The sequence below is a fragment of the Sturnira hondurensis genome, unplaced genomic scaffold (genome assembly GCF_014824575.4).
Source record: "Sturnira hondurensis isolate 20B ecotype Veracruz unplaced genomic scaffold, ASM1482457v3 Scaffold0014302, whole genome shotgun sequence".
NCBI classification, from domain to species: Eukaryota; Metazoa; Chordata; class Mammalia; order Chiroptera; family Phyllostomidae; genus Sturnira; species Sturnira hondurensis.
Window position 1 is genome coordinate 7,366,018 of NW_028086933.1, and position 24,682 is coordinate 7,390,699.

The 24,682-nt window shown below is 41.5% G+C and overlaps 1 protein-coding gene across 7 annotated transcripts in view; it reads left to right on the plus strand.

Moving 5' to 3' along the window:
• Positions 1-24,682, plus strand: part of FAM13C (family with sequence similarity 13 member C) — a 126,538-nt gene that overhangs the window by 49,675 nt on the left and 52,181 nt on the right. The gene's annotated exons all lie outside the window — the stretch shown is intronic.

Here is a 24,682-nt window from a genome sequence, read left to right on the forward strand (position 1 = left end):
TCTCCGCAGGACCCCACAAACCTTGTTGTTCTTGTTGTTGCTCTACCTCCCACTCCCACCCGGTTTAGCCTCCATGCTGTACTTTCACAGGGTCTAGCAGCATTCTAGAAATTCCACGCACCAGGTTTGGCAATCACAGGATCTGGGGTCAAGTGGCACATTGGGAGCCATGTTAGGCCAAGTTATGTTCGTAATTCTTAAATTTAGTATTTAGACAATGCTGGTAACCTTTAAACTACAGTTATTTGTCGCAACTGTGGTGTCACCCAGGAACATTCTAACGGTACTTGAAAAAAATCTCAAAATATTACAGGAATTATGAAACTTGATGAAGTGGTGAAATGAGATCCAAGGCTAAAAACAACTTCGAGTCAGGTAGCTCACATTCCTGATAACCTTGGTCTTCCGTTGTACGTCAGCATGTGGCCAGGTTCAGGCATATCATGCCCAATAAGATCTTGATAGAGACGTGATACTGTAACAGAACACGTATGACTTAGGTCTGGCTCAAGGTAAGGGAAGAAACCAGAGTCAATATCAGCAGGTAAAATGCCGCCTTCTTGGGGATGGGGAGAGAACGTTATTAGCAATAAACAATTTGAGAAAGGGAAGGAGCATCTCTCTGTAGCAAGGAGTAGTCAAGTGAGTGACAAACATCTCACGTTTCACTTAAGTGAGACTTGAAGGATTAGTCTCCGGGGAATGCATCCATCCCTGTAGAAGTGAGGTTTTGGAGCTGACTGTGTTACGGTGTCGGCATTGATTTTTCCATACATGCCAAGCAGAAATAGCATCATAGTTTCAGCTCTCAGAGCATTTGTATCTTCAGCTCTTTCTAGCACAAGGAGCCTTTATCTCTCTCTCTGGATGAGCTTCCAGGAGGATGATGAATGTTTCTGCCAAAGTTTGAATATATGTACATTATATTGGTTTTCAGAAGCCACTGTAACAAAATGAGCACAAACCTGTGTCTTAAGAAAACACGGATGTCTAATCTCGTAATTCTATAGTCTAGACCTCCAACATGAATCTCAGTGGGCTGAAGAGTTGAAATTTGAGCAGGCCTGCATTCTTTCTGGAGGCTCTAGCGGAGAATTAGTCCATTTCTGTGCCTTTTCCAGTTTTCAGAGGCTGCCTACATCACTTGGTTCATGGCCTCTGCTCCATTTTTAAAGCTAGCAACATGGTCTCTCTCTGAGCATGACTGGGAAAGATTTTCTGATTTTTAAGGATTATGTGCTTGGGCAGAATTACATAATCCAAACTCATCTCCACATCTCGAGGTCCTTACATAATCATATCTGTAAAACTTTTTTTGTCATGTCAGGTAACACAGGGAGGGGGCAAGGGATGTTGACACGAACATATTTGGGGGACCATTACCTTGCCTACTACATATACATTTATTTTTCCAGGGAAGCAGAGGTGTCTTACCCATGGTGTGTGGGCCACATGCAGCCCAGGATGGCTGTGAATGTGGCCCAACACAAAATTGTAAATTTACTTAAAACTTTTTTATTTTGCTCATCAAGTTTCCTTTGTGTTTGTGTATTTGATGTGTGACCCAAGACAATGCTTCTTCTTCCGGCGTGGCCCAGAGACGCCAAAAGGTTGGACACCCCTATCAGAGTCTCAGATGGCACTCACGATCCCCAAAAAGCTTTGGAACAACTGCCCTAGCCTCTTCCTCCTCCAAGTTTGCTTCCTCTTCCGGTCCCGCAGAACCACCCTCCCCTGTCACTGCCCAGCCTCTGTCCTCTTTCTCTGCATTGCTCCTACTTGCCACGCCCTCCTCACCCCTCTGTTACCTCCCTTGGCGGTACAGTGTTCTACCCCAGAGGTCTTAAATTTAGTGTCCTGTAGGTATGTCTAGGCTGAAAATATATTTGGTTTGTAGAGTGTTTTATAATATTCTGGTTCACTATTTAAAAATCAAGTTTTACAAACTTTTGGCATGCTCTTGAAAAACCTGAAGATGAGATGCCCCTGAGCCTCCATTCTTACAAGGCAGCAAGTAGTTGGAACCAAGGAGCAGCGCTCCATTTTTTCAGAGTTCCCACCCAAACCTTCCCATTTATTTATGCTCTTTGCCTGGCTCCTACACATACTTGGTTCATAATACATGCCTCGATCCTTTTCTTCTGAGCAACTGCTCCTCCTGGGGACTCTAGCTGCTGGGAGCTGAGCCCTGATAAGGTGATGGCTGATGCTGTCTCAACACCTTCTTTTCCAAGATGGTGCGTGTATATGTTAACTTGGATTTTCAGTGCATCTGAGTGGAGGGGCTATATGGTACACTACTCTGGCATGCTCCTCAGCACCTGGAGCTTTTCAAAACATGTATGATTATAGAACTGCATTTAATTAGAACGAGAGTGAAAACTTAGCAATCATTTAATACAACCGTCTCATTTTCTAGTTTGATGCCCAGTGAGGCTGTGATCCGCTTAGGCCTTCATTCCCTTTGTGATAGAACCAAGACAAGCACCAACAATCTGTTTGAAGCAGCCACTTAATGAATATGTATCAATGTTTTGACTTTTACAGCTAAAGCGAATGCCAATACTGTGAACCCTCAGATAGGACAAAAGGGAATTTATAAATGTAAGAATACTAATGAAGTCAGGGACTTTTTAACCCAGCTAAGTAAATTTACTTTTGAGAGTGGTTGACTCTCTTGTGTTTAAACTGTTGTATTAAAATTTATGACAGCATTAAACCTTTAATGTTGTTAAAGACCTTGTCTGAATAAACAGGAGCTATTCTATAGCATTGTGTTACTACTAATTAAGGCAGTGGTTATGTTTGCGAATTGAAGTTCATTAGCCTCTTCATCTAGAAGTCCCCGGTTAGAGGGGGTTGAAGATTGGGGTATTAATGAGGATAATGGCCTTTGGTGGCTTTGACTATTTTTGTGACATTCCCGATGAAAGGAAAAGCTCTGTTGCTCTATGAAAAGCGGAAGTTTTGTTGGCAGCCACTTTCCCGTGGGGGGGATAAATTCTTTCATCTTTTGTTTTTCAGATAGACGCCTTGTATGTGTGTGTAATAGCCAATTGTTTCTTATTTAAAGGTGTTTCATAGTAGTAAGCAGAGTCTTGATGAGTTCTGCTAAAAGGAGAAAGAATGAGGAAGAGAGGGAGCACCCAGAGGTTTTGTAACAGTACAGGGCACAGGCTCTGCCTTCTTGGACGGAACCAGAGCAGGAGCTCTGCCTGTCGTCAGCATGTTTTCTCATTAGTGTGCTCCTAAGGTTTCTTTTTTTGTGTGTGTGTGTGGGGGGGGGGCGGAGTGAGGGGGAAGACCAGGGAATGAGGTGGGGATTTTTAAAAAGTAGCTTGTTTTGATGATGTTTAAGACTCCCTGGTGTACGGCTCTGTAGGAAGAGAGTTACGTGAGAACTGTCTTTCATTTCCCATTCTGCCGTCACCTCCAAGGGCGCAGAAACAATGTGGTGAATGGAACAAACATTCGAATGAAATACAGGCTCCTATGCCTGCCAGCTGACCCTGGTCACTTCCCTCAAATCCTTAAGTCCCCTCTAACAGGGGTTTGGGTCAGATGATTTTTAAGGCCCTTTCTGGCTCTTACATTGAAAATGTTCAACACCCTGAATGTTTAAAGGATTACACATGGAAAGACTTTAGCTCAATAATACCAGCTCTTGGGATCACAGATAAAAATAATTCCCCCTCCTTGATATAGAGCGCAAAACATCCCACACCAAAGCCTTGACCTGTGGATGGGAAAAAAGCCCATACGTGTTTATTATGGAAATGAAACCCTCTTCTTATTTTTTTATTTTTGGAGTCTATGATCACTTGAAAAATTGTTAGCACTTTGATTGGATAGTGATTACGTATTCAGATAGAAGGGAAACTCATGCATTCCCTCCTTAAAAATAATAAAATAAGTGAAATATCATTACATCAAAAATAGAGAAAACTCCAAGAACGTAAAAATGTCTCATCTGGCCACCCAGATCTAACCACTGTCACCACTGCATTGTGCATATTGATGTTGTTGTCACTGTTTTAATGCAGACATGAAAAAGAATTGTGTCTGAAAGGAGCTCCCTGAGGCATTAGGGTTTGAATTCGTAAGAAGCACTATTTACTTCAAGCAGGTCCCAGAGTATAAAGCTAGACCAGAATGCATTCTGAAGATGCAATCTTTATATATAAGGTGAATAATAAATAAATAGGTGATTTATCATCATAAGGCTGGTGAGCTCATTTAACGCTAAGGTGAACAAATCTGATTTTCCATAACAAATACACTAACATGCAATTCTTTTTTATTGTTGTGCAAGTACAGTTGTCTCCATTTTCTTGTCATCACATTTTCCTTCTCCACCTACCCCTACCTCCCAGCCTCAATCCTTCCCCTCTTTGACCTTTGTAAATGGTTCCTTGATGATTCTTCCTCTACTTTCCCCTGTTATTTCCCTCTCTTCTCTCCTTTGGTTACTGTCAGTTTGTTCTTTATTTCAGTATCTCTGGTTATATTTTGCTCTCTTGTTTGTTTTGTTCATTAGGTTCCACTTATAGGTGAGATCATATGGTATTTGTCTTTCCCTGCCTGGCTTATTTCACTTAGCATAATGCTCTCCAGTTCCATCCATGCTGTGGAAAATGGTATGAGCTCCTTCTTTCTTTCTGCTACATAGAATTCCATTCTGTGAATATACCAAGTTTTTGGATCCACTCATTTTCTGATAGGCATCTAGGTTGCCTCCAGCACGTGGCTGTTGCAAATTATGCTACAGTGAACATTGGGGTGCATAGGTTCTTTTGGAGTGGTGTTTCAGGATCCTTAGGGTACAATCCCAGCAGTGGAAATGCTGGGTCAAAAGGCAGTTCCATTTTTAGTTTTCTGAGGAAATTCCATACTGTTTTTCACAGTGGCTGCACCTGTCTGCATTCCCACCAACAGTGCACTGGGGTTCCCTTTTCTCCACATCCTCTCCAACACTTGTTTGTTGATTTGTTTACGATGTCCATTGTTACTGAGCTTAGAAAGAGGAGAAAGTGGGTCCTTTTAAAATATCACATGTTATTTCAAAAATATATATGGAACCATCAATGATCCTAAATAGCTGCAGGAATATTGAGAAAGAGAACAAAGTAGGAAGAATAACCATGGAATTGTGGCTATACTTCAACCTGCTTTCTATCTTCCCAAGGAGGTGACAGCTACTCCATGCATCTGTCATAGTGTTTATTCACCAGCAGGTTATCCCTTAAATACTACACACACTCAGACATCATATACAGGGTCTGGCAGAAGTAACGCCTTCTTGAGTGTGGTTGGTAGGGTAATAAAATGGATGAAATAATTATAGTTTTAATTTGATCAGTTCACCTAGAATGTCATATGATATGCTTGAGTGTGATATTGTTATGTTACAGAATTTCATGCTTATGATTTTGTAAGAAAAGATTTTGTAATGAAAAAGGGGAATTATTTGTGTTGGACCCTTTATAGTGATGCATACAGCTCCAACCCACCCCTGTCTCTCTATTGTTTTATCCTTAACCGATGCTAGATAAAAACTTTTTCATTTTTTTCATATATATATATATTTTTTTACAGCTTACTTCTTTTTTTTAAGATTTTATTTATTTATTCTTAGAGGGGAAGGGAAGGAAAGAGGGAGAGAAATATCAATGTATGGTTGCCTCTGGTGTGTCCCCTGCCGGGAACTGGCCTGCAACCCAGGCATGTGCCCTGACTGGGAATATACATTTTTTATACTTATGAAATATTAGAGACACATTTCTGTGTAACTTTTTGTTCCATTTAATTATTACATTTTCCCATATTCTGAACTAGTCTCCAATATTAATGGCTGTGAAATATTCCATTCTGTGGCTATTCCATTATTTATTTAGCTAATTCCAAATTATTGGGTACTTTGGTTACTTCTATGATTTATATTTATGGATATTATCGTAAGAATCATTTAAAATATTTTTGAAATGATAGTGGTATTTTAAAAATATTTTGTATCAGTTTCAGGTGTACGGCATTGTGGTTAGACAGTCATATACTGTACAAAGTATTCCCTCCGGCATTTCCACTACCCACTTGGCACCATTCGATATTGTAATAATATAGCTATTATTATTATAACAATATCATTGTTATTACAATGATATAGTTATTACAATATTATTGACTATATGCCTTATGCTACACTTCACACCTCTGTGACTGTTTTCGTAACTACCAATTTGTTCTTCTTACTCTCTTCGCCTTTTCACCCAGGCCCCAGGTGCTTCTTCTCCCGCTGGCAACCATCCGTTAGTTCTCTGTATCTATGAGTCTGTTTCGGTTTTGTATGTACTTCTATTTTGTTCTTTAACAGTGCGTGAGGGTTCTCTTTCCTCCACATGCCAGCCAACGCTTGTGTTTTGTGGATTTATTGATGATGGCCATTCTGCAGGTGTGAGGTGATATCTCCTTAGGGTTTTCATTTGCGCTTATTGATGATTAGTGACAGGGAGCCTCTTTCCATATGTTTATTGGCCATCTGTATGTCCTCTTTGAAGAAGTGTCTATTCAGGTCTGCCCACTTTTTAATTGGATTTTTTGGGGGTGTTGAATAGTGTGATTCCTTTATAAATTTAGGATATTAACACCTTATCTGCTGTGCCACCAGTGAATATCTTCTCAAATTCTGTAGGTCGTCTTTTTATTTTGTTGATGGTTTCCTTGGCTGTGCAAAAAAACTTCTTAGTTTGATGTACTCTCATTCTAATCTTTTCTCTGTTTCCCTTGCCCAAGGAGCTATATCAGAAAAAATATTGCTAAATAAATGTCCATTTTTACTGTCTGTGTTTTCTTGTAGGAGTTGTGTTTTGAGTCTTACATTTAAGTCTTTAATTTATTTTGAGTTTATTCTGGCATATGATATAAGAAGGTGGTCTAGTTTTTTTTTTTAAGATTTTATTTATTTATCTCTAGAGGGGAAGGGAAGAAAAGAGGGAGAGAAATATCAATGTATGGTTGTGTCTCATGGGTCCCCTGCTGGGAACTGGCCTGCAACCCAGGCATGTACCCTGACCGGGAATTGAACTATGGTTGTTTGGTTCACAGGCCCACACTCAGTCCACTGAGCTACACCAGCCAGGGTAGAAAATGGTTTAGTTTTATTATTTTGCTAGTATCTGTCCAACTTTTCTGACACAATTTATTGGATAGACTGTTTTTACACCATTGTATGCTCTTGCCTTTTTTGTCAAATATTAATTGACCATATAGGTGTGGGTTTATTTCTGGGCTGTCTGTTTTATATGTCTGTTTTTATGCCAGTATCATGCTGTTTTGATTACTGTAGTCTTGTAGTATGAACTGGCATCAGGTAGAATGACACCTCCTACTTTGTTCTTCTTATTCAAGACTGCTGTGGCTATGCAGGGTTTTTTGTGGTTCCATATAAATTTTTGGATTATGTGTTCCAGTTCTGTGAAAAGCACCATTGTTGTCTTGGTAATAATCATGTTGAATCCATGGATTGACTTGGGTAGTATGGACCTTTTAACAATATTAATTTTTTATATCTGTGAGCACAGTGTATGCTTCTACTCTGTGTATTTTTAGTTTTTTTCTTCAGTGCCTTATTATTTTCTGACTACAAGTCTTTTACCTCCTTTATTAAATTTATTCATAGTCTTTTTTTTTAGACAAATGTAAATGGGATTTCTTAGTTTCCCTTTCTGATAGTTCATTAGTGTAATGTATTTCTGAATGTTTATTTTGTATCCTGCTACTTTACTGAAGCCATTTATCTGTTCTAGGAGTTGTTTGGAGAAACCTTTAGCGTTCTTTACATACAGTATTATGTCATTGTAAATAATGACAGTTTTACTTATTTCTTTTCAGTTTGGATGCCTTTTATTTCTTCTTCTTGTCTGATTGCTGAGGCTGGAACCTCCAGTGCTATGCTGAATGAGAATGGTGAAAGTAGACAGCCTTATCTGGTTCCTGATTTTTTTATTTTTAAATATATTTTATTGATTATGCTATTACAATTGTCCCATTTTTTTCTTCCCTTTATTCCCCTCTGCCCTGTACCCCCGCTCCCACCATCATTCCCCCACCTTAGTTCATGTCCAAGGGTTATACATTTAAGTTCTTTGGCTTCTTCATTTCCCATAGTATTCTTAACCTCCCCCAGTCTATTTTGTACCTGTACCTTATTTCCTGTACTTTATTTTGTACCTTATTTATTCCCTGTACCTTTTCCCTAATTTGTCCCCCTCTCCCTCCCCATTGATAACCCTCCATGTGATCTCTAGTTCTGTGATTCTGTTCCTCTACAAGGAGTTTGCTTAGTTGATTCTTTTTTGTTTTGTTGTTGATAGTTGTGAGTTTGTTGTCATTTTACTGTTCATATTTCTGATCTTCTTCTTTTTCTTGGATGAGTCCCTTTAACATTTCATGTAGTAAGGGCTTGATGATGGTGAACTCCTTTAACTTGACTTTATCTGAAAAACATTTTATCTGCCTTTTGATTCTAAATGATAGTTTTGCTGGGTGGAATAATCTTGGATGCAGGTCTTTGCCTTTCGTGACTGTGCATACTTCTTTTTTTAAATATATTTTATTGATTATGCCATTATAATTGTTCCATTTCCCCCCTTCATTCCCCTCCAACCTACATACCCCTTCCCCACCATTCCCCTCCCCCTTTAGTTTATGTCCATGTGTCACAAATTCTTTAGATTCTATATTTCTCATACTATTCTTGCCCTTCCCCCTGTCTATTTTCTCCCTACCGTCTATGCTACTTATTCTCTGTACCTTCTCCCCCCTTCTCCTCCTCCCACTCCCCTGTTGCTAACCCTCCTTGTGATCTCCATTTCTATGGTTCTGCTCCTGATCTAGCTGTCCTTTTAGTTTGCTTTTGTTTTAGGTGTGGTTGTTAATAACTGTGTGTTTGCTGTCCTTTCACTGTTCATATTTTTTAATTCTTTTTCTTACATACATTCCTTTAACATTTCATATAATAAGGGCTTGGTGATAATTAACTTCTTAAATTTGACCTTATCTGAGAAGCACTTTATCTGTCCTTCCATTCTAAATGAAAGATTTGCTGGATAGAGCAATCTTGGATGTAGGTCTTTGGATTTTATGACTTGGAATACTTCTTTCCAGCCCCTTCTTGCCTATAAGGTCTCTCTTGAGAAATCAGCCGACAGTCTGATGGGAACTCCTTTGTAGGTGACTGTCCCCTTATCTCTTGCTGCTTCTAGAATTCTCTCCTTCATTTTCATCTTGGTTAATGTAATTATGATGTGCCTTGGTGTGTTCCTTCTTGGGTCCACCTTCTTTGGGACTCTCTGAGCTTCCTGTATTTCCTGGAAGTCTATTTCCTTTACCAGATTGGGGAAGTTCTCTTTTATTATTTGTTTAAATAAGTTTTCCACTTGTTGCTCTTCCTCTTCCCCTTCTGGTACCCCTATAATTTAGATGTTGAAAGGTTTAAAGATGTCCTGGAGGTTCCTAAGCCTCTCCTCATTTTTTTGAATTCTTGTTTCTTCATTCTTTTCTGTTTAGTTGCTTCTTTCTTCCTTCTGGTCCACTCCCTTGATTTGAGTCCCAGTTTCCTTTCCATCACTATTGATTTCCTGTGCATTTCCCTTCATTTCACTTAGTGTAGTCTTCATTTGTTCCTCTAATTTGTGACTAAAATCAACCAGTTCTGTGAGCATCCTGATCACCAGTGTTTTGAACTGTGCGTCTGATAGGTTGGCTATTTCTTGGTTGCTTAGAAGTATTGGCTCTGGGGCTCTGAGCTGTTCTTCTTGAGCCATAATGTTTTAGTCTATTCATGCCTGTTATGTATGAGGGGCGGAGCCTTAGGTGTTCACCAGGGCAGGGCAACCCAGTTCCTGGGTTGTGACACTGTGTGGGGGCGGGGTCAGAGAGGGACAATGATGTTTGCTCTGCTCTCTCTTGGATCTTGGTCCCCTCTGCTGCTTCCTGCAAGCAAATTGGGCCCTTCTGGTGCTGGTTCCTGGGTGTGTGGGCTTGTGCACCCTCCAGGACCCTGTGTGTCTCTCCAACAAACTCTCTGTGAGCCTGGAAGCATCTCCCAGCACCTCAACCCTGAAAGTTTTTCCAACTGGTGCTTTTAGCCTTTAATTCCCATCGCTAGGGCCCTGGTTTGTGAGGTCTGTCTCACTGCTGGCTCTTCTGCCTAGTTTATCTGCACGCAAATGTGTGACCGAGGTCAGCCAGCCACCCCTCGCCTTCACTGGGTCCACCTGTTGCCACCCCACACCTGGGATCTGCCAACTGCCGCCTGTGTGCCTCAGTCGGTCTGGCCACCTTTTCCTGTGTGACCCCATTCCACCAGCCGCTGACTCCCCCCCCTCTTACTGGTCTGGCTGAATGGTTTGTTGTTGTCAGACTTCCATACAGTTTTCTGTGTTTTGGTTGCATGTTTGTTACTAAAACTTTGTTGTCTTTAGACTTGGTTGTGCGAGGAGGCACAGTGTTTCCACCTATGCTTCCATCTTGGACGGAAGTCTGGGAATACTTCCTTCCACACCCTTCTTGCCTGTAAGGTTTCTTTTGAGAAATTAGCTGATAGTCTTATGGGAACTGTCCCCTTTCCTCTTGCTGCTTTTAAGATTCTCTCTTTATCTTTACTTTATCTTTTACTTTACTTTACTTTACTTTATCTTTACTATCTTTACTTAGTGACAATGTGCCTTGGTGTGTTTCTCCTTGGGTCCAACTTCTTTGGGACTCTCTGGCCTTCCTGGACTGACTGGAAATCTATTTCCTTTGCCAGACTGGGGAAGTTCTCCTTCATTATGTTTTCAAATAAGTTTTCTATTTTTTGCTCTTCCTTCTCCTACTGGCATCCCTCTGGTTCAGATTTCAGAACGTTTAAAGTTGTCCCTGAGGTTCACGAGCCTCTCCTCATTTTTTGCATTCTTGGATCTGCGTTCTGTCCAGGTTGAATGTTTATTTCTCCCTTCTGCTCCAAACCATTGATTTGAGTCTTGGTTTCCTTCCCTTCACTGTTGGTTCCCTGTACATTTTCCTTTATTTCCCTTTGCATAGCCTGCACTTCTTCCTCTATTTTGTGACCATACTCAACTATTTCTGTAAGTATACTGATTACCAGTGTTTTGAACTTTGCATCTGATAGGTTAGCTATCTCCTCATCACTTAGTTCTATTCTTGGAGCTTTGTTCTGTTCTTTTATTTAGGCCATATTTTGTTGTCTTGGCCCACCTGTTACATAGTAAGGGACAGAGCCTCAGGTATTCGCCAGGGCGGGGCAACCCACGTTGATGTGTTGTGGTGCTATATGTGGGGGACAGGCCTGAGAGGAAACAGTGCTGCTTGCTCCACTCTTTGCTGGTTTTCACTCAATTCCTCTGCTACCCACAAGCAAATTGTGGGCCCTTTTGGTGGTCATTCCAAGGTTGGTGGGTTTGTACACAAACCCATGTCATTCCTATGTCCTAGGAACCTGTTAGTCTCTCAAAGGAACTCTCCTGTGAGGCTGGGAGTTTTTCCCACTGCTACAACTCCCTAGGTTTTTTCAGTCATAGGTTTTGGGGCTTTATTGCCCAGCGCTGGAACCCTGGGTTGTGTGGTCTGTCTCACTACCCAGTTGTTCCTCTCTGTTTATCCACACACAAATGTGGGACTGCCCAGTGCTCCAGCCATCACCTTGTCCTGAGTCCTCTCCACCTGGCTGTCCATCTCTGCCCCTCCTGCCCATCCCTCCTGGATGAATGTTTCTTCTTTAGCTCCTTGTTTGTTGGACTTCCATACAATTCACTTTTCTGGCAGTTCTGGTTATTTTTTGTTTTGAAATTTGTTGTTCTTCTTTTGGTTGTGTGAGGAGACAAAGTGTATCTACCTACATCTCCCATGTTGGCTGGAAATTGTTTCTGTTGTTAAGCAAAATATTTTTAGTTTTTCCTTGTTGAGTATGTTGTTAACTGATGACTTGTTGTGTATAGTTTTTATTATATTGAAGCGTGTTCCCTCTATTCCCACTTTGCTGAGAGTGTTTTTCATAAATGGGTGTTGGATTTTGTCAAATGCTTTTTCCTGCATCTGAGATATGATCATATGATTTTTATTCTGTGTATAGGGGGTATCATGTTAATTGATTTGTGGAAATTTACCAATCTTGCATCCCAGCAATAAATTTCACTTTATCTTAGTGTGTGATCTTTTCAATGTACTGCTGAATTTGGTTTGCTAATTTGTATTTTCTTTGAGGGTTTTGCATCTATGTTCACCAGGGATATTGGCCTTTATATTTTTTCTTTTTACTGTCTTTATTTGGTTTTGGAATTAGAATAATGCTGGCCTCATGTGATGAGACTTTTTTGGAATAGCTTGAGAAGTATAGGTGTTAGTGTTTCTTTTAATGTTTGGTAAAATTCACCTTTGGTGACATCTTGTCCAGGACTAGTTTGTTGGGAGTTCTTTTGATTAGTGTTTTGATTTTGTCAGTTGTAATTGGTCTGTTTGGATCTTCTGTTTTTTCTTGGTTCAGTTTTGGATGATTGTATGTTTCTAGGAAATTATGCACTTATTCCCAATTGTGAAATGTTTGACATATAGTTGTGCATAATGTTTTCTTATATTTGTGTTTCTATGGTGTCAGTTGTTTCTTTTCCATTTTATTTCTGATTTTATTTATTTGGGTCCTCTGTTTTACTTGATGTGTCTGGTTAAAGGTTTATCAATCTTGTTATCTTTTTAAAGAACAAGCTTTAGGTTTCATTGTTCTTTTGTATTGGTTTTTAGACTCTATTTCATTTATTTCAGCTCTAATCTTTAGTGTTTCCTTCCTTCTACTCACTTTGGGCTTTTTTTTTTTCTGTTTCCTTTAGGTGTCAGATTAGATTGTTTACTTGAGATCCATTTATTTGTTTTTTGAGGTAGGCCTGTAATGATCTGAAATTTGCTCTTACATTTGTTTTTACTGTGTGCCATAGATTTTGGGTTGTTGTGTTTACATTTTCATTTGTCTCAAGGTGTCTTTTGATTTCTTCCTTGATCTGTTAACCCATTCATTGTTTGGTAATATGTTATTTAGCTTCCATGTGTGCGTTTTCAATTTTTTTTGTAATTGATTTCTAATTTCACCCCATTTTGGTCAGAAAAGATGCTTAATAAGATTTCAGTCTTCTTCAATTTATTGAGACTTGTTTTGTCCCATAATATGTCGTCTATCTTAGATAATGTTCCATGTGCACTTGAATAGAATGTATATTATGCTACTTTGAGGTGAAATGCTCTAAAAATATCAGTTAAATCCATCTCATCTAGTATGTCATTTAAGTCCACTGTTTTCTCATTGATTTTTCTGTCTAGAAGATGTAGCCATTGATGTCAATGGGATATTAAAATCCCCTACTATAACTGTATTGCTCTCACTTTTTCCCTTTATGTCCATCAAGATGTGCTTCACGTATTTAGATGCTCCTATGTTGGGTGCATAAATGTATACAAGGGTTTTATCCTCTTGTTGAATTGATCCTTTTATCATTATGCAATGTCCTTCTCTGTCTCTTAATAGTTTTTTTTTTAAGTCCCCGGACAGTATATGAGCAGCTGACCTATGAAGCTTAATTTTTCCCAGCAGGATCTGGTGCCTGGTGAGATCCCCCATTGGGTATGCTGCCTGTAGACCTAACTGGGTCATGTTAATATGGTTTGAAGCCTGCCATCAGATGTGTTGGTTCAGATGCAGCCTGCGACTGGTCCTGGGTTCCCTGTTTGGAGCTATAAAGCAAGCCATAGTTTGTGGCTGCCTCTGCTGGTCCTGAGTTTGCATGGAAGGGGCCAAGTCTGCCTTCCACTAACACTGAGCCCAGGGGAAGTTCAACAAAAAGGCTCAAGTTACCTCCACTTGCTATTTGACTCTTAGGCTCAGTCACTGAAAGAGCCTCTCTGTGATTAACCAGGTCGGGGCAGGTGGGGTTCACCAGATTGATACACATTCAAACTTAGCACCATTCACGGGTCCGAGTCCACTTTAAAAAATTCTCAGTGTACACAAAGACCAGCTGGCCTCCTGCCTAGGGTAAACAGACCATGGTAGTGGGGCAGAATCTCAGGGAGTCTTTAGGGTTAGGCCAGCCAGGTACATCAGGCTAAAGAAGACCATGATTTTTGGCTATGTGGGAGGAGTGTTCTGCACCGGAACAATGGCACTGATCAAGGATAGAGAAAAATATGGCCCTCGTCCTCTGTGTTTCTGACACTTTTCAGTTTTGCCTAGACTTCCTGAGAGTCTTCCAAGAAAGTGTGCTCAGCAGGCCCAGGCTTACCACGGCCAGCTGACTCCTCCGAAAGAGTGGGGCCACAGGGAGTCGGAAGGGTGGGGCCAGTAGCTCTCTCACTGGGGAGGCACCAGGGCTTGTGGAGGGAGGAAAATAGCCCTTGCCCTACAGCCACACAACTCATTCTTTCCTTGTGCATCTCTTACAGCTTCTAAGTCTGCTCATAGCTCCTCAAGAGCCCTCTAAGAAAGTCTGTACCATGGGCCTGGGCCGGCCATAGCCAGCAGATTTTTCTGCAGGGTGTGAGCTCAGCAGGGCCACAGGGAGTCAGGGGGTAGGGTAGTGCATTCCTTCAGACTGATGTGGTATGAAGGCGAGTGGTTGGTCCAGGAAAGATGGTGTCTGCTGGCAGTGTTGGAGAAGGACTCTGTACGGCCACCTTGGCAGCTGTCCCTTCAGCTGTCTCCCTGAAGCAACAAAATCCAGTCTCTCCCTGTATGACCCCGGTCTGCTCTGAGCTCCCTTCCCTCTGCTGGAGCCCAGGGTGAGTGGCTGTGAATGACATGTTTCCTGGTCCTTCAACAGGGCACCTGGATTTCTAACAGACTGCCACCTCTTCGTGGTAGATGGAATTCCAGCTGATTTCTAAAGACAGATTATGTGAGCTACTCTTCCCAGCTCTGGTGCTCTGGGCTGGGAAGCTGGCATGGGATTGAGATCTCTTTGTTTTCAGGGGGAACTTTTCAGCTAAAATATCCCTTCAGATTTTCAACTGACATGTGTGGGTGTGGGGCCAACTCTCTCAATGCCTGTCTCCTTCCTACCAGTCTCAAGTGGTTTCTTCTGTAAATCCATGGTTATAGGACTTCTGTTTAATTAGTCTTCTTTTATTAATTTATGATGATTGCTGTACAATTTAGTTGTGTTCATGGTTTGGTCCTGGGAAGAAGTGAGTGTAAATATCACCTACTCTGCCACCATCTCGATTGTCTGAAAATATTTTTATGTACATGCATTACAAAGTTTTGTTAGTGTGTGCTTAAGGATAAAAGCTGTCTAGGCATTGGAATTGAAATGTTTAACTGAAATAAAACTTAGGATATACATTTTCCAGTTATTTGATCATGGAAGAAAATAGGCTTATCATGGATAACTGATCACTTTGAGAGAACTAGATAGAAAGTTGTGTCTGGACTTCTGTATGTGGTCACAGGATAGTGGCTCGGGGTGCAACCTCTGAGACAGTTCATTGCAATCCCTTCCCCCTTACTTGCGTATTCCAGTGTTTCTATTTCATCCACTAGCCCTCGTAGTTTTCTGGTTCAGATTGCGCTGAGGGTAAATGGTCTCTGGCTCTAACACTCCCAGAAGATATGTGGAAGTCATGTGGGTTATGGAACAATTCTTTCTTGTGTGGGACTGCCCACACATCTCAGGGGCTCTGGCAGCTTTGGGTCTAGCCCACCAAATGCTAGAGGGCACCCCCAGCTTCTGAACCAATCACAGATAGCTTCCAAATTTTCTAAATGCTCCCGAGGGGACATACCACTACCCACTTGAGAAATGCCAATCTGTATGGTTGGTGTTTGAAACTATGTTCTAGGAGAGTATTAATATGGGTACATGATCTATTTTATACATGTAGAAAAAGCAGTTACCTATTGGTATTATGTGATTCTATTTTTGGTTACTATTTACAATAATTGTGTACAGAAACATACTAAAAAGACATAAATCAATATTTTACTGGTGGTTACTTTCAGGTGGGATGATGGTGGATGATTTAAAAAGTATTGTTTTTAGCCCTGGCTGGAGTGGCTTAGTGGATTGAGCACAGGCCTGTGAACCAAAGGGTCACCAGTTTGATTCCCAGTCAGGGCACATGCCTGGGTTGTGGGCCAGGTCCCCAGTTTGGGGCACGTGCAAAGCAACCAAGCATTGATGCTTCTTTCCCTCTCTTTCTTCCTCCCTTCTACTCTGTCTAAAAATAAAGAAAGAAAATTTTTTTTTAAATATTGTTTTTGATATCCAAATTTTCCCCATTGAGCCCCTATTAAGTTTTCAAATCAAGAAATTGTTCATAAATATGGAGCCATAATAACTTTGTTAAAATCTCTGCACTCCTATGATAGAATTTTACTTTCTCTGTTCTGTTTTTTTGTTTGTTTTCAGCAGTTCTACCTCAAGTTGAGGTAAACAGAAATATTATTAGAGTGTTAGGAGAAAATGGATTTATTTTTAATTTTTGTTGAGTGAAGGAAATTTAAAAAGTGTTCTCAATGATACCTGCAGCTTTTATGGTTTGGGTCAGTTGGGATCAGAAAGCAAATGTTAAAGGTGACTTTCATAGGATGAGATGACGCTTAAACCAGAATTTATGTCCTAGACACCTCCTTCTTTGAATGTTTTAGTCTGTAGATTTGCCTCTCTGATCAGTAATCTACCCTTGCCCCTCAGAGAGAAACTGATCCAAGTTTTATTCATCGTGTGCCAAGACCATGTTGGTAAGGACAGCTTTGTACTGAAGCATGTTTGGCATTTGCTGTTTGCTTTTAAATGGAATAATAGAATCCTAACTAACATGTACTCTGGGGACAGCAGGTACAAGGGTGCCGCTTATCAGAGACACAGACAAACATCTGGAAGGCTGGAGAATACTGAATCGTGAGAGGATGTGACGTCAGAAAGGTTGGCGGTGGCCAGACTGCACAGGGCCTGGCGCCCAGAGTGTGGAGTTCAGATTTTGTGGAAGTCCAGAGAGAAGCCATTGTGGGTTATGAATGAGGATGGCGTGCCCAGATGACATCTTTGAAAGACTGCTCTAATGAGTGTGCAGTGTGAGGAGACATCTTGGAGGCTAAAGCATCCTCCTTGTGGAAGGTGATGGAAGCAACGAAGAAGGCCTGAGTAGGGCAGAGGAAGAGAGAAGACAGAGAAGACGTAACTTTTTAACATTTTGAGAAAGAAAACTTTTACTAGACACATGTGAAATTTAGGCTTGTTTAATATTAATGCCTACCCAACTCCTCTGTTCTTTAAGATCTCTTGTTTTTAGAGCTATCCTGATTTAAAAGTTAAAGCACGGGAAGGTCAAGTATCAGATATAATATCACAGTGCCCAGTGCAATAAGGGTTGTATCGAATAGTCATCAGATACTCATCTGTCATTCAGATTAGCCACTTCCCCTCCATTACTCACAACTCCTTTTCCCTTAACTGTATCTGCCCCTGAACTGACTCTTCATTTGTGTGTTACTTTTTTTCTCTGTCTCTGAAAGCTCCAGAGGGGCAGGGATTATGTCTCCTTAGTTACATTGCTCACTTTATTACATTAGGTTCCTCAAGATGTCAGGGCCTCCCAGGACGCCTTGGGTGCAGGGAGGCAACCTTGGGAAGCAGGGGCACAGGAGGAGGAAGAGCAGACAGTAGGTGTGCGACCAAACACTCTCGGTAACTAGAATTAGTTCCCTGGGCCCTCTCTGAGGATATGTCTAGGAAGTTCCCAGATGTATCCCTCTGAAAATTCAGGGCTCCAGTGTTTATCTACACATTTCCCTTCCTGTTTCCCCAAGAGGAGGCAGCTCTCCCACACTTCCAGGCTGAGGGATTCAGTTCTGTTTCATAAAATTCTTGAAGTAAAAAAGGGGAGAGACTTGGCAGGTGCTCGAGGGGGGACAACGTGAGTGAGCAGACCTGACCATGGACCTGAAGCATCTGCTACAACCTCTCTGTCTCCTGGGCTGAGCACTGCCTGGCACGGGCAGCAGGGGTCTAATAGTCACTTATTAAAGGAACACAATAAATGAGATGATACAAGCAAAGTGCATTGTATTATGCTCAGCAAACCAGGTGCTGCTATCATTATTATTGATAAAAAGTATTATTAGGATCTCAGCTCCCAGTGAATCCCCTGTTCCGAAGATCCCTTCCCAAACTCTTCCTTCTGGTTCATGAGGTATTTTGAACCATACACACGACAACTCCCCCTCCTTCCCTCTGCCAGTTCTGACATTTGCCTTGTGGGTCTGACTCACTCCTTACCCCTTCTCTGGGCATTGGAGTGGTTCTGACTGTTTCCAGGCTCTGTTTCGGCCTCGAAGGTGAGGAGAGGTGTCTGTTTTAGAGCAGCTGGGCTGCCCTGTGTTTGGAGTTTCTCATGGTGTCTCCAGGGACACGGCACTTTCCTTTCCTGAAATGCATCACCTAGAACCCAGGCCAGAAACACTCATAGAGGTCTCTTCACCTATGCCCTTTAGCCACTGGTCTCTTCCCAGGTTATTGTACCTGGGCCTTTAGGATAATGCTTCCCAGGTACATCTTTGTCTTCCCTATGGGAGTTTTTTGACCTGTACAAGTACATACATTGGCTTGGAAAGTCAGTTCATGAACATCTATTGACGTCTCATTCTTTTTTTTTTCTTTTGTCGCGGTTTCTTTGAGAGTCATTTTAAACTTTGTGCCTTGGTTACTTTGTCTTTGAAGTTGGCTGCCCAATGTTTACTCTTGATTCAGTAGCATATGAATGTGGGGGGAAAAACAGAAAGAGAATGCCTTTAATACAGCTCAGACTCCCTAGAGAAAGGAACTTTGTATTTACTGGTATCAAGGGTAGTTATTGTTGTTAGTGATATTACTGGAAATTATTGGCATCTTGTCTGTCTGCATATACAGCTATTGTTCGTTCATAAAGAATGTTTTGCTCAGAGGGTTGTCCTCTCGGGATACATCTTTTGTTTCCAAGGGTTTCAGGAAGCAGCAGTCACACAGCCAGCTGGCAGCCATCTGGGTATACTGTGGTGTGTCCCGTGTTGCTTTCTAATACAGACTTTCTAATACAGAGGCTCAATTTAAGACAGTAGACTGTCTGGAACTCTTAAATGTGTAGGCACTGCTTGGTTTTAAGGGTCTAACTTTATATGAAGCACTCTAAAAAGTGTGTTGGACGCTCTCCTTTTACTCTCCTGCCCAGGTTTTCTACGTATGGGTTAGAAAAACACTTGTTAATCTTTAGCTGGTCTCCTTGGGGAAGAAATGGGTTTGCTTGTTGGAATGAGAGGCATCCCTCCTGCCAGGCATGCTCCAGTCAGAGGAGGGTGCATGAGTTTTACTATAATCATTGTACATACTCAGGCGTATATCAGAATCAGCAGCAGCCTGCACTGAGTGCCTAGAATGTGCCAGATGCCAGGATTAGCCCTAGAATAAATGTAACGCAAGACTCAAGATCTCTGCCCCATGGAGCTTGTCATCATGAGAAAGAGACAAATCAATAATTATACAAATACACAAGTAGACACTAAGACGTGCTACACAGCAGATACAGAAGATCAGAATACAGAAAGACGTATCAGAGGGAAGCCCCATTGGTCTGGTGCCCGGTATCTAAAGGACAGATGAGTTAATTAAGAGAGAAATTGGAGAGGTTTGTGGGCACAGGAGCAGCGTATACAAAGGCCCGAGGTAGGACGGGGCACGGTGTGTCTGAGGAGCTGAAAGAATGCCAGTGTAATGGGAACACCGAGAGGGAGACTGATAGGAACTGAGGATGAAGGTGTGAACAGATTCTAGGTCCTCCAGAAAGTCATGGGATACTTGAAGAATTTTGGTCTTTATTTTAAGTACAGTGTGCAGAAAGTTAGTGACAAGGTAGTGTTGTATGGGAATGATGTGGGCAGGGTAGAGGAATAGTAGGGAAGCCGTAGGGAAGCCAGGGAGGCAGTCCAGAAGACAGTTAATGGTGGCTTGGCCTAAGGTGGTGGGGAAAGAGAGATGCAAAAGTTATTTGGAATAAGTAATTAAAGCAAGAAATTTTGGGCATGCCTCCAACTAGGGACCTGTCCCATAATTCAGGTATTTCCCTGACTGAGAATTGAACCTGCAACCTTTTGGTTCACAGGCAGGTGTTCAATCCACTGAGCCACACTAGCCAGGGCTGACTAAGTGATCCCGCTTCTGGGAATGTACCCAAAGGAATTCATATACTGATTTGAAAACATAGGCACTCGTATGTTCACTGCAATGTAATTTACAATCACCAAGATATGGAAGCAGCCCAAGTGTCTATCAGTAGATGAGTGGATAAAACAACTATGGGACATTTACACAATGGAATTCTACTTGGCTGTAAAAAGGAAGAAAATTTTACCCTTTGCAACAGTGTAGATGGACCTGGAGAAATAAGCCAGTCAGAAAAAGACAAAAACCACGTGATTTCACGTATATGTGGAATTTAATGAGCGAACTGAACTAACTAATAAGGAAAATGGCGACAGACTGATAGCAAAATGACAGCTAAGGGAGAATGAGAAAGGAGAGGAGGGGGAGGGATTGAGCAAAAAGGAAAAAGGACTCGTGGGCTTGGACAGCAGTGTGGTGATTACTGGTAGGGGATATAAGAGGGATAAATGGTAATGGGAAAAATACAATAAAAAACTAAAAAGGAAAAGAAGTTAAAGGTAATAAGTGGCTATGGAGTTTGGGGGAGAGGAGGGTGTCGGATAACTCTCGCATGCCTTCCACGAGCAGCTAGGCATATGGGAAAGCTCTTCACTCACTTAGGGAACGTGCCCAGCTGCTCATTTAATTATGGAAAGCTGAAATGTTGGTATAAATCGAAAATCCTAAACGAACATACTGCTTCCCAAATGATCACATCTGTGGTTGGAGACTATTCTTAGGCCAAGAAAAGTGTCTTCATTCTTTGTTCCTTGTGCTATTTTGAGATCCAGTCCGCCCCCTGGGGGAAGGCCACTGCAGGATGACCCTGCAGGCTGGCGCAGCACGTGCTTTCGGGTTCCAATAATGTAGGAACACCGAATATTTTTAGAAAAGCTGCTCTTCAGTCAGCTAGCCATGGTTTTGCAGTCACAATCTGGCGAGGAGCCCTTTTAATATCAGCAAACAATTAAGTTTTGTGTTTCTCTGCTGAGAAGTGCTTTTATTTTGAATTCTGCCGTTTGGTGGCAGCAGTACTGTGGTGGCTCCATGGGACAGCAATGGGGTGGTGATGGGGGTGGAGGGGGCGGGGCTTGTTTGGGGGGGGTGATGATAATGGTGGCAGTGATAATAGCGGTGGTGATGGCGGTGGCCTTTGAAGGCATTGCATTCTGATCTGTCCTGAGAGCCGGACTTGGGCTCTGAGGAGTCCACGCTGCGTTTCCCATTGCCTGGACCTGGGCTGGGGCCCGGGGTTGTAGTGAAGCTGAGAGAAAGCCCTGGCTGCCCTGCTCATCACTGCCCTCTGCAGAAGATTGTGCTTGATCTATTTTCTGTTGTTTTGGGTGAAGAGAAGAAAGAAAATTGGAGGGAGTATGATCCAGTTTTTGCACTTAGGCCAGCTTCTAGCTAGGTTTGAAAATGGTTCAAGCAGTATCTTTGAAGATATTAAAAAGAAGCAAATTTGAGAGACCTAGCTACTGTTTCATTTCTTTTCCTCACTAAACTTCTCTAGTGAGAAGCTTTTGTTTGTTTTCCTCTTCTGCCAAGCCCTACCTCATTTGCAATCCAGTGATCTCTGATTTCTACACTTTCATTCTCACGTGTCCAGATGACTGAGGTTTTCTGGCAGCGTGAGCTCAGACTGCCCTCCCGTATGCTGTCCTTGCCTTTTCCCCTCTGTATTAGCATGTGGTGCACCATACACCTCTGGTTTATTTCCTCAGGTCGCTTCTTCTTCTGCGAAAATGTAAGTCTCATGAGGGCAGAGACTTTGATTCATTGTTTTGTCCCCCAGTACTGCAATAAAACCTGACATAGAGTTGGTGCTTAATAATGTGTTTAATGAGTGTGAAGTTATCTAATTGCCCTATTAGGTCAAATGGGTATTATAAGGCTAATCTCATAGACTTACCATGAGAGTAAAACAGCATAATATAAGTAAACTGGCTGGCAGTCCCAGCCAGGAGTGGTAAGGGCTGGCAAACTGATACTCTTCTTTCTTATAATTTCTTTTTCTTCTGCATTTAGAGTTCTCTTCTGTTTAGCTTTTTATCTTCTTAGTGATGTGTCTCCATTTTCTTCATGGCTCTGCTTTCTTCTGTCCCATGACTGGCCACTCCCAGAGACCTGCTTAGCAGCTCTGAGTATGGATGTCCCAACTTTGATCTCTTTCAGTTATTTATTCATAGGCTTCAGTTGTTATTAATAAAGTATACAATTAATTATTGTTATGGCATTTTTAAAATGATTATAGAATGCATGTGTTATAGCTACCAGTAGTAATAAGCATTATTTATGAACGGTCCTTCTCATGATGAATTATCCCATGAGTGGTTGCTGTTATCATCTTCACCTTGCAGATGTGGAAACCAGGGCTTAGAGCTGTTAGTATCTTGCCCATGCGTACACATCCCTAGTAAGTGGTAGATGAAAAGTCATTCTTGGGTCTGGTTCCTTCTGGTTTTTCATTCATCCATCCATCCATCCAAAAGATGTGTACTGAGTGTTTACCCTGCAGCAGGCACCAAGCTAGGCTCCGGCCACACAACACAGGAATAAGCAATGCAGAACCCAGGGCCGGCGCACATCACTGTCGTGGTCACCACTCTCTCTGTCAAACACACTGTGGAGCGCCCTGTCTTGGGGGAAGCCCCGTGTGAGTATTTTCAATTCCCTATTTCAGCCACACCTTAAGCTTCAAATATCTAAATATAAACTCATGAATTGCCTCTCTTTATACCTGCTCCTCCTTCTCCTAACCAAAATGACATATTTTTATGTATCTGTTAGAAACACCACGTCATTTTCTTGCCCCAGGGGCTCAATATTTGGAATAACTTTGATTACTCTATCTCTTTCATGACACACTTTGAATCCAGACCCAAAACCTTCTGATTGTTTTTATTCTTGAAAACATCTCTCTGATCTGTCTCTACCTCCCCAGTTCCTCTCCACCATTCTGATACCAGCTCTTGTGCACTGATCCTTGACTTACGGAGATAGCATCAAGGCTGGGTTGCAATTAGTTTTATCCTCTGCTTAAGATTGCACTAGATTGTAAACCTCCTAAAGGCGTAGATGCTTCTTACTGATCATTATCTCCCCGACAGTGTACCTGGCACATAGGAGGTACTTGGATGATTATTAAAGCGCTTTTGATGCTTAGACCACAATTCTCAAACTTGATCTGGATATTTAACTGGAGATGATGAGTCGTTTTCCTGGAAGATCATGTGATTATATTACTTGCAGGCTCTTCTGTGCATCTCAATAATTCGTACTGTATTTTTTACTAAGTCTGTATCTGCTTCTTTCCATTAATGTTTTTCTACTTTTGTATTTGTTTTACCATCTGCTGGCATCAAAGCCCTAGAAAAAATTCCGCTTGAAAACATATTCTTTCCATTAAAGATCAACACTCTTCTATTTCTCTGCTCTTACCATAACTGCATAGAAACACAATTTGAGAACCACCGTAAGTTACAAAGAAATTATAAGCCATTCAGAGTTTTAGAAATTACTGGGTGGGATGGTTAATCCCTATCCCCAAGAGGGTTCCCCCATTTTTCAGAAAAGAGCCGCTTGGTATTTTCTGAAGCCCTGAAGTCACGGTGCGTGTGGCTCGGGGACCTGACAGGCAGAGGGAGCTGAGCCAGGGGTCTTCCTCCTCACTTTTCACTTTTCTCACCTGAGTAATCTCTCCACGGGCTCTTGGTCGGCGCCCTCGGTCTTCCATCACACTCAGGAGGAATGCGCTGCCATGTGCAGACGTGGCAGGCATCAGTAAGACGTTCACGGGTTTTACCCTTACCTTTCTCACCAGAAATAAATTGTTTGCACAGTTAGCAATGCCTGTGGGCTGAAAGAAGGCTGCATTCTTAAGAATATTTTGAAGTCAGGCTGTGGTATTTCTAAATGTGCATCCTGACTTTTAGAAGTCATTAATCTTTTTGACCATTCAGAGGACATGTACATTTTCTTTAGAATTCAAATTGAGGTTGAATAATAACTGTAAATAATTATGCCTCACAGTAAATCTTTTTATAAATGACTTAACACCAATGAAAGCTCTTATTTATGAAGATAGCAGGCCTTTTTATACAGTTAATAACTGTAATTCAACATGTTTATTATATAATAGTCTGAAAACTGCTGCAAAAAAACTTGGATGTTACGTAATAGGCGCCATTGGACCACAGCATTTGGTGACTCGTGATTTGGAGCTAAGCGTCTGTCGATTGTGGAGCTTGGTTTTGTGTTTCTAAACTAAACTAAAATTGATTTGGAGTAGATTTGCCCATTTTTAAGTTATTTTTCTTCTACAGGTAACTACGTGGTGGCAAAAGTCAGCTTCACCATATTACCCAGCATTTGCTATAACATTTATTGTGTTAGTTAAGAGAAAGGATGAAATTTCCACAAGCTGTCTTCAGTGAACAAATGGTGTCATTATATGACAATTGTATCAG